At 31.9% G+C, this 11,046-nt stretch overlaps 1 long non-coding RNA gene and 1 pseudogene across 2 annotated transcripts; one reads left to right on the top strand and one right to left on the bottom strand.

Moving 5' to 3' along the window:
* Positions 1-2,443: 2,443 nt before the first annotated feature.
* On the bottom strand, positions 2,444-4,024 carry LOC110412604 (momilactone A synthase pseudogene; annotated as a pseudogene). The gene is made up of 3 exons (XR_016350979.1): positions 3,816-4,024; positions 3,492-3,680; positions 2,444-3,365 (listed from the first exon to the last, which is right to left on the bottom strand). The product of XR_016350979.1 is annotated as a momilactone A synthase pseudogene (transcript).
* An 875-nt stretch (positions 4,025-4,899) lies between these two features.
* LOC110412618 (uncharacterized) lies at positions 4,900-7,903 on the top strand. Its single transcript, XR_002444871.2, has 4 exons — positions 4,900-5,391; positions 5,481-5,526; positions 5,751-5,926; positions 7,527-7,903. It is a non-coding gene; the product is annotated as an uncharacterized LOC110412618 (long non-coding RNA).
* The last annotated feature ends 3,143 nt before the right edge of the window (positions 7,904-11,046 follow it).

Below are 11,046 nucleotides of genomic sequence, written 5' to 3' on the forward strand. Positions count from 1 at the left end.
AATTAGGTTATTTGGAGCCTATTTAAGAGACTTTTTTTAAAGATTTTAAGGAAGAGGCAGCAAGCAACTATTCTGGAGATTGGAAGCCAAGAAATAAGAAATTGGAGGAGAATCAAGATCACAAGGCTCTAACTATTAGTTTTCTCTCTTACTTTTATGTTTTTCTTATTTTCTTTGACTTGGATTCATGGCTAAATTTCTTTGGATATTGTCTTTATTAGATTTTATGAGCTAATTTATTTTTCTAGGATTGCAATTAAACTCACATGTAATCTAAATTTTTAATCTCTTTCTTGCTTATTTTCAATGAGATTTGAATTGTTTATGGCCACCAGTTAAATTGATTTAGGAACCTAAACAAACTTGGGAAAGGGAGTTTAGTGTAGACTAAAATTGGGATAACATATAATCATATTAATTGATTTGCGTATAGGATAGGGATATACCTCTAGGCCATATGTATCCAGATTAGAGCTTGAGCTTAATGAGTCTGTTTTAATTTCAATTCACATAGGGATATAGTGTTTGGGTTAAAATAAATATTTTTATAAGATGAGTTGGGAGACCTTTATAAATAATTTAAGACTCTAGGTTAGAAATAAGTTAAGGAAGAGAGGTAAGATTTAGATGAAGTACGAGGGATATTGTAATCTTAGACTTGTTCGATTTGATATTTATTTGAGTATTTATTATTTTGATTTTTCTTAGTTTAAATTTACTAACTTAGTTTTATTTGATATTATTTTGATATTGTTTAGATAAGATTAATTTGTTATAATTTTAGTACTTAGTAAACTTTTAGATCAATTTCATATGAGATCGATACTCTACTTGTTAATATACTGTCTATTCGATACATATACTTGCGTAATAGAATTATAACTGACAGAGGGTTAAAGAATAATCTACCAATTCAGATTATGTGATTTCACCCTTTACCCTGTGGGCATCCATTCAACAGTCTCGTTAGTCATATTTTTAATTTTAAAATCAATCTCTATACTCTTTGAAGCCACATTATTAATTTTCAAAGCCTTTACCTCCATATTGACATTATTACGTCGAGCCATAACGTGACCATTCTGATCATTTGAAGCACCTACCTTATACATAACCGACTTAGAAGCTTAGTTGACTATATTATTAAATTTTTCACAATTTTCTTGCTGTCTATATGGTCCACTATTATTATTAATTTCATCACCTAAAACCGCAAAATGAGACTCGAGCTTGGTGTGGCTGTCATTCTTCGACAGATTGAAAATTCCTTTATTATTAGAAATTCCACTAACTACTTCCTTATCCTTTTTATTAGAATCTCCTTGGACTTCCTTTTCCAAAATGGTAAATCGAGATCCCAATCAAGCTTGTCTTTTGTAATCCCTTAGGGGAATTTTTCTTGTCAACACCCTATGGTTTCCTATACGAAACAAACATCTATGGACTGTATCGATATTCATCAATATGCTCATTGGTTTCAATAGACTTCTCTAATGTCTCTGAGGCGGAAACCTCCTTCAGATTATTAAATACCTTTTTTGTATGACTGTAAATGCCACAATTCAAACAAACCTTGGGAACGCTATCTTCTGAGCATTACCATTCATGAAAAACTTGGGTAAGAAAAGTTTGCAAAGGTCGCATTCCATTACAACTCTTGCAAATTTCCCTCTCTTGTCAGAGCCTATATTATAATCTATCTTCAACAAGCATTTAAGCATAGAAGTAATCTATCTTAGGACAGACTTATTGTATAGATGTAAAGGCGAACTAGGAAAATGAATCCAAGCAACTGTTGTAGACAGATCTTCCATTTCCCTAGAAAAATTTAGAGTCCAAGGATTAACAATGAGATAATGACCAAGTACCACCAACGGGCCATCCAACAAAGCAAACAAATAATCTGCTCTTTCCACAAATTGTATTAAGAATCTATGATTGTCAAGATCAATGATACTATACTTCCTTTTTGGTTTCCACAAGACAACAATTTTCTTAGATAGTAACTTGTAAGAGATTGAGCAGCCAAAAAGCCCCACTATGATCGAATTCTACCATCAATTTGCCAACTCACTTTGCTTATGATCTACGATCATAAGTGATGGCTGATGGATAGCCATCAAGCAAACCATACTGGTAGTCCTCCATCTTAGTATCATCCGATTCACAATCCATCACTAGAATCATACCTAGAATATTTCTTACCAACAAAACCATATATAATCACCATTCAAACTTAGCAATGCTTCCTTAAAAGATGGATTGTCCAGAACAATCAACTCATTTTCATGCTAAACTTCATCAAGATTTGAATTACAAGCCCTAATTTTTTTGCAAGATCGATAGTCAAAATCCCAAGATTGGGGTTTTTTTGAGGAGAGCTCTCAATCCTCATTTTATTTTTCCATTTGCTCATTTTCGAACCTAACTATATAATCTTTTATTATATATTATATTACTGTAATAGAAAAAGAAATAGAGATAGTACCCAATGTATTATATTACTGCAATAGCTTTTAAACCAGATTACTCGATATTATGCATTGAATCCTTGAATTCTAGCTTTCCTTACAAGGATTGAAAGAAGTCATTCAGATTTCCCAAACATAGAAAAGCCAGAATTTGTAATCGCGACGCCTCCGTCTTTGATCAAATTAAGCCCACTCACATACTTGGACTCGTCGCTTCCCAAGAAAAGAGCTGCCCCAGCCACATCTTCTGGTTCAAGGATCGCCCCTTTAAGATTGGCATAAATCTCATGAACTCCTTCATCATCTAGCTTGTAAAAATCCTTTGCCAGAGGAGTTGCAACCACATAAGGCGAAATGCAGTTTACACGAATACCGAATTGTCCTAGCTCCACCGCAGCATTTCTCATCAGCCCCACCACACCATGCTTTGAGCTGGTGTAGGCATGGGAGGCAATTCCACCAACCGTTGAACAAATGCTAGCAGTTGTAATGATACTGCCCCGGCAAGCTGGTTTCATCACACGAGCAGCATGTTTAGTGCCGAAGAATGCACCTACTAAGTTGACATTAAGGACTCGCTCAAAATCGGACTTATCATTGTCAAGTATGTTGGGTTTTGGGAGCTCAATTATTCCGGCATTGTTGAACATGATGTCAAGCTTTCCATACTGGGAAATGGCTACGTTTACAGCATTTTCGACATCTTTTTACTTGGTCACATCACAATGAACGAAGGAAGCGAATGCCGGTCCAATATCTTTGCTAACAAATTTGCCCAAGTCAGCTCTGACGTCTGCAATAACAACTTTGGCTCCATGTTTGACGAAGGTTCTTGCAGTGCACTCGCCAAGGCCACTTGCACCATCCGTGATGAGTGCAACCTTCCTTTCTAGCCTGCAACGAAGAATATGTATATCATTAACTCGAATATTTGCTTATAATCTCTTAATTTGCTGCAGATTAAATTCTTCAAGATAACATAAAGATGCAAAAAAGAAAAAGAAAATTGTGAATTTTTACCTTCTTATAGTTGTTGAGGCTAGTGAAGCAATTGACATGGTGAAGCAATATGTGAAAGATAACTCACTTGTGAAATTAGTAGGGAAAGATGAAAGAAGTTGGACAAGTTGCTGCAATTGCTTATTCCTATAACAATGGATCTCCTGATGTGGACCAACTTCACCACAGGAATCAAGCATGAAACAAACGCTGCTCACATTTTTTTTTTTATGAAAAAGTTAGAGAAAACGTAATAAAACCAAAAAAGAAGAAAAAGGTCAGATACCCCGCTGGCTAATTGTCCTTTACCTTCGAAAAAATACAAAAAGAAAAATTGTCGCTCACCTCTGCATTTGACGCAGCTGAAAATCGCTCTTAATGGGATAAGATTTAAATTTACTGTTTTACTTGGTAGATTAAATGGATCCACTTTGTGCCTTGACGCCTGCTACTTTTTGTTTTTTATAGTGGTTTGCTGCTGCCCGCTAGGTGATAGGATTTCAAAGTTATGGTTTGTATAGAGTTTGTATATAATGATATTGAATCAGGATGATCTGTTGCAGCCTTTTTTTTCTGTTGGCTGCACATGAGTTTTTGTATTAGATATACTTATCCCCTCTTTATTAAGGTATATAATTATAGTTCATTGCTTTGAAAAAAACTGTATTCACTGTGTGTAAATTTATTATTGTATTTTTAATTTAATTTAAAAATAATAAAACATTCTATTATTTTCTAATGGTGTGCTTACTCAAGGAAACGTGTAGGTTAATACCGAGATAAGGATATGGTGGGTGAAAAGAGAACCATAGGACACAAAAGAATGACCTTCCATTGGTAGAATCAAGACAAACAGAAGAAGAAGAGTGCTCTTAAGTTTAGATGCCTACTGACCCGACACATGCTTCCCTGTTCACATCTAGTGATGCCCACTTATTTTTTATCATTATTCACAGCAGTTGAATAAGATTTTGATTGATTTAGAGGAAGCTTTTTTGTGAACGAGACTGCTCCAAATAAAGGCAGTGGTTCCCCGTGAAGGTTGAGTACCCAATGGTATTGTAACATGTCGGTTCCCGATGTGGTAGGAGAGCCTCGAGTGTGTACTAAAACATTTATGACTTGGGACCCGACGCATGCTTCCCTGTTCACATCTAGTGATGCCCACTTATTTTTTATCATTATTCACAGCAATTGAATAAGATTTTGATTGATTTAGAGGAAGCTTTTTTGTGGACGAGACTGCTCCAAATAAAGGCAGTGGTTCCCGGTGAAGGTTGAGTACCCAATGGTATTGTAACATCTCGGTTCCCGATGTGGTAGGAGAGCCTCGAGTATGTACTAAAACACTTATGACTTGGGTGTGTGACTTTGAAGATTTATGAATGGCATTGTTTTTACATATAAGCATAAGGTTACAAGTATAGTTGATTGCTTTGAATGCTTTGAGGCTTAGTTGAGAATTTGGTTAGGTTTTATTGAGTATACATTAAAGCATATGAAGCATAATTGATGGATTGTTGACTATGGTGAGGTGGGAGTAGGTTGGACACCTAGAAAATCAATTTGGAAGCTGAAAAGGTGGAAGACAAGCTACTGTAAGAAATTTATCAATACGTTACTTAATGTATTGATGGATTCATGGCAGAATGTACCAGGAGATCATTTTATAAAAAATGTATTAATGTATTGTATAAATGTATTGATAGAATTATGATAAAATACGTCCTGTATAAAATGTATTAATAGATTTTAAAATGTATCCATACATGCATGTAATAGTGCAAAAAATGTAAAGACTCTCGAGTTGAACGCCTTGTTTTGTTCTTCTTCAACCCGAGGCACACACTCCTCTCCATCCCCATGCCAGCTTCCAAGGTAGAAAGAAGAAGTGATTTAATAGGAAAATACACCGATTAAAGTAAGTTTCCTTACTTTTGAAGAAGATCTGCTGATTGTTTTTTCTAAAATTCTGCTTTTTGTTATGCAAACCATGATTTCATTTGTTAGGTGTTGAGGTGCTGGGAATTTGTTGTTGAAAGTGGGCATAACAGAGGTAAGAACAATATGTTTTGGTGTTTCGAGTTTTGAAATGAGGTTTACAATGCTGCTGGTGTGAATGTAGTGAAAACCGGAAAATATTTGAATCCTGGAAATTTAGAATGTTTGAACCATTTAATAGAACTTGAACTTGAGAAATGATTGTTGAGCTGAAATTCAGCTAGGAAGTAGTAAAAATTTGGTATGTGCTAATATAGTGATGCATTGGTTTAATTTTAGAATATGGTTGGAGCATAAATTCTGCCAATTAGAGCGTTGGTGAGCTGTGTTGATTGAAGCTGCTGTGTTTGTGAGCTGGAAAACTTAAGAATAATAAGTTTGTGAAGGCTTAAGCTGATTGTAGAGCTGAGGATTGGTTAGCTGTGTAATTAAATTGTTGTATTGCTGGCATTGAGGTGAGTGGGTGGCCAACTTCAATATATATATATATATATATATTGATAATTATGCATTTATTTACTATGATCAATTTTCCATAGCTTGAATTTGGGAAGCATAAACTGGTAGGTTTAGGAGTTGATTTTCTTAGGTGGAGATTGATGATTTGCAAAAGATTGAGTTTGGTTTCAATGTTGTCTTTAAGGAAGCTTTGCAAATTATTAGTATATGTATATGTACAATTACCATACTAGTTTTTAACCCTGGGAAACAAGCCCTTTAAATTGCTTGATCTTCAAATATGCTTTTAAAGCAAAAATGTTGTTATGCAAGCCATACGGTGGCTGCCTTGTTGATGCATTATCTGTTTGACCTTCAAAATTCATTTTAAATGAATTATTATTGCAAGAGCCATAATGTGGCTGTTTTCATGTCTGTACCCCTGTTTTGGGTGATCAATTTGAGTTCAATAAAACTTCATTGCTAGAGCCACATGTAGTGGCAGATTTTAAGTGTTCTATCCATATTATTGAGTGGTTTTACAGTACTTATAAATATTCTGGCCATTGGCACCTTTACCGGTATTAATTATTGAACAATTATGTGTGCATATAGTTGTTTTAACTGCCAACAGCTAAATGTTTATAAACATTATGGCATACTTGAGCTATTTGGGTTTGAACCATGTTAAACACCACCTTGGTTTATTGTAGGACTTTTAGAACGAGAATATCTCGAATTTTAGGTCTTACAGTTATAGCAGTAAACGTAACCTTAATGCCATAAGACAAATCTCTAACTACCTATTGCATTGTTATGGTAGACATCACATTCCTATCGATTTCGTCTAGAGGTTCTACTATAGACTAAGGTAGATGTTACACTCCTACCGATTTCGTGAGGAGGTCCCACTATTTTGCTTATCATATGACCTAATCGAGAGTTTGGCTTCCACCATCTTTATTTCATTGAAAATGTAATACCCAACATCCCACATCTGATGTGAATGTGATTGTTAAAACTTATATAACAATCCAAGTGTATCACTACTAGCAACTTAAGCTTGAACTTTTGAAGGCCACGTGGTTTAGATCCAAAATTTTGTTAGGTCAGTGGTTGAACTTGAGTTGTTACAAATGGTATCAGAGCCTCTTGGATGTGATGTGTGCTCTTAATGAGGACATCAAAGATTTGAGTGGGTGGGATTGTAATACCTAACATTCCACATCTGATGTGAATATGATTGTTAAGACTTATATAACAATCCAAGTCTACCACCACTAATAACTTGAACTTAAACTTTTGAGAGCCACGTGATTTAGGCCCAAAAAGTTACTGGGCCAATGATTGGACTTGGGTCGTTATAGAAAATTTTCTAAGCATGCTTTAGTAGAAATTTATATACTTGTGCATACTATATTTACTCATGCCATATATTTATTTCAATGCATGTTTTAAATGCTCACACCGGATTGAACTCTATTATGTCATTGCATGACTTTAAACGTTTACTTTTAAATTTTATTTATAAAATATTTTACCATTTTGCTTGTTTCTCATCCACCTCACTAATTGAGTAATGAAAGACTCACCCAAATCAGTTGTTGCCTAGTGCAGATAAATAGCTCCTTGGGGTTCTTGTTGAGGGTGAGTGACTAGCTTTGCATGGTCGATATCGAGGCATCTGCTAGACATTTTCCTATTCGAGTCAACTCCGCTGGTAAAGTTTTATATAAGTGTGACTATCTGTAGCCAATTGTATAAGGCTGAAGCTCACAAATTGTAGCCAATATACGACATTCTATAACTTCATTATGTAAACACTGTTGGTATATGAGTGTATGCGCATATAGTGCTGTTTATAAATATAACTTGATAAGACTGTGTAAAAGTTTAAATTCGATTGTAAACTTATTTATGTGAATACACACACACATTTGAGGTGGTTCTTGTCATTTCATTGTGTTGATGTGTTAGCGGTGTTGGTAAAACCTTATTAGGTTTTGTGGGCTTGTCTACAGAGTTTATGTGTCGGTAATAACCATGGAGATTAGCGTTCATGTATTTTCAAAATAAAAGATTATGTCACATAATAAAAAGCTATTTTAACTTAAAGGTTATGTGACATAGTGTAACTATTAGATTGTAGATGTGCTTTTCATGTGAATAATTATATCTCTTAGTAAAGTAATATATTGAAAAAACCCCACAGTTTAAAAGTTAGGATATGAAAAGTTATCTTTTAATATTATAGCTCAAAGATGATGTCTTATCCAATAATTATGTCTTACAAAATGCAAAGGTGTCTTTCAGATAAAGAAGTGTCTTGATGAAAGGGTTGCGTCTTTGAAGAAGAGACACTTGCAAGCTTATATAAAGGACTTGCTGTCAACCATTTTGACACACCAAAAATAAATAAGACAAGAGTAAAAAATCAAGAAAAAGAAAAGTGTTATGTTCTTGAAATAAACATAAACACTTAAATTTTCATCATTTATTAAAGGAATCCAAGTTCCTTATAATTTACTTGTTGCAAACATTAGGTTTTAAGTCGAATAACGTTGCAAACCCTCAAATGTATTTAGTGGTCTACTCTCGTAAAATGTAAGACGAAGTTAGAAGTTGCCCTTATAGTAATTTTAAAGCTATTCACATTATTCTTTTTTTCATACTGAGTAGTGAAGGCGAAATAAGTTACAAAGATTATGTCTATCAAAAAGACTCGTCTTAAAGTGAATTTTGTCCTTTAAATTCTATCTAAAATCCATTTGCACCAATAGGTGGGTCATTATAGAGATCTAACTTAATGTTGAAATAATAAAAAATAGCTTAAATTGTGAACACAGAAGCTCTACTAGCTATTTCTAAAACTTTCAATTCCCAATAAAACGAGATATTAAATACATTACAAGAAAATTGGTTTTTTTTTATCAAAAAAATTCCATTAAAAATTTTCAACGGAAATTTATTTGGACTTTTCCAATGGATTTTCAAAGAAAATTTTCTGTTGGAAATCCATCGAAAATTTTTTTGGTGCAAAAAATATTTATTTCTGTCAAACTTTCTGATGGAATTTTCAACGGATTTCTGTTGGAAAGTTTAAGGTACTAAAAAAATTTAAAACCCATTAAATTTTCCAATGGAATATTCGGTTGAAAAATTCTCTCATTATTTTTTTAAATTTTTATATAAAATATAGTAATAATTTTTAAAAATTTTATTAATCTTTTATAGGAAATATATTAATAAAATTAAATATATACATATTTAGTTTTATATTATTAAAAATTTAAATAAGTTTTCTTTTAGTTATTATTTTTTTATATATTTTGAAAACTTTATTGAATCATAAATTATAAATTAATAGTTCCAAATTCATTAATTTTATAAAATTAAAGAGTTTATAAAAATAACATAATAAATTTTTTAATTTTATAAAAAAAGATGATAAAATCTAATAATAAATTAAATAAAACCAAATAATACTTTAGATACATACTAATATTAGTTAATATACATTAATAAGAAAAATATATAGTAAATTTATTAATATAATATATTTAAAATATATTAATTTATTATATGTATATATATAACTTAGAATTATAGCAGTGGAATATCTATATATAAACCCATGTATTATTTATAAAAAATATATATAAACTTGTATTAATATGAAATTACAAGTTATCTACTTTAATGATATAACTTTATAAGTTAATATTGTCAGTTAAAATTCAACTATGTTAGTATACATATCGAATAGATAGTATATAAGCAAGCTGAGTATCGATCGCACAGAAAATTAATCAAAAATTTTACTAAATACTAAAATTAGAATATTTTAGTTTTATTCAAATAATTAAAATTTAAATTCTAACTTAAGAGGGAGTAAAGGAGAATTAACTTAGGATATAGGCCACATATGCAATAGATCCATACGCACACAACTGGCATAGATAGACACACACAAGTAGGCTATTCTAAGGCATTTACAATACTTTTCATATTTAAATTTCCTTTATTGATTGTTTTACTTACACAACAAGTAAGTTTAATTTTTAAGACACTTATTTTTATGTTATTTACTTTACTTACACTCTAAAGAAGTTTAGGATTACAATACTTTCTTATTTAATTTACTTGTGTTACAAGTAGATTTAGGATAAACTATCTCTATAAATAATCCCTTATATTTCATTATAAAATTGAACCGGGTTTCCTTAATTTCATTTTCCATTGAGTAGGGTTTTCTTGTTTCCATTTCTTTTGAACAGAGTTTCCCTAATTCCATCCTTTTAATTAAGGTTTTTCTGACTTTATTCTTTTGGAACATTTTATTTTTTAATATTTGAAAATGATATTTGTTTAAAATTTTGAAGTTAAACAACCTCATTCTAGATAAAGAGTTTATTCGTTTGTAAAGTTGCACAACCTCATTCCAAATAAGGAACTAATTCTTTTTTAAAGTTACGCAATCTCATTCCGAATGAAGAGGTTATTCTTTTTTAAAGTTATATAGCCTCATTATGGACGAAAAGCTTACTTATTGTAACTTATTGTAAAGTTAAGCAACCTCATTCCAGATGAGGAGGTTATTCTTTTTTAAAATTATACAGTCTCATTCTAGATGAAAATATTATTCCTTTTTAAAATATGTAGCCTCATTCCAAATGAAGAGCTTATTCTCTTTTAAAGTTACATTGCCTCATTCTAGATAAAAAGTTTTATCTTTGGAAAATTATTTTTCGGTCAAAATGGTGTCTATATCTTTACACAATTATTGGTTCTCAAGAATGTGCAAAAAGGGGTAGTTGTAAACACCCCATTTTGTTTGAGATGTCTATCAAATTTTGAAAATATATAAAAAATTAAGAAAATAACAAAAAAAGGAGATAGACATGAAAAAGGGTAAAGATATATTTGCACTAATTCTAATCCTAGATGAATTGAAAAATCTAAAAAGAGATTAAGTTAGATTGAATTAAAACTCAAAAAACCAATTCAAAAAAGAATAGAACACATTGGTATAAATATACCCAAGCATCAATGCCAATGGGACATGGAGTGAAAAGGAAAAATAGCTGAAGTATTTGACAAGGGAGAAAAAACAATTTTTGGTTCTTGGATTCTTATG

The sequence above is a fragment of the Theobroma umbraticum genome, unplaced genomic scaffold, assembly GCF_002168275.2.
Source record: "Theobroma umbraticum cultivar Fairchild unplaced genomic scaffold, ASM216827v3 scaffold_95.0, whole genome shotgun sequence".
Lineage (NCBI taxonomy): Eukaryota > Viridiplantae > Streptophyta > Magnoliopsida > Malvales > Malvaceae > Theobroma > Theobroma umbraticum.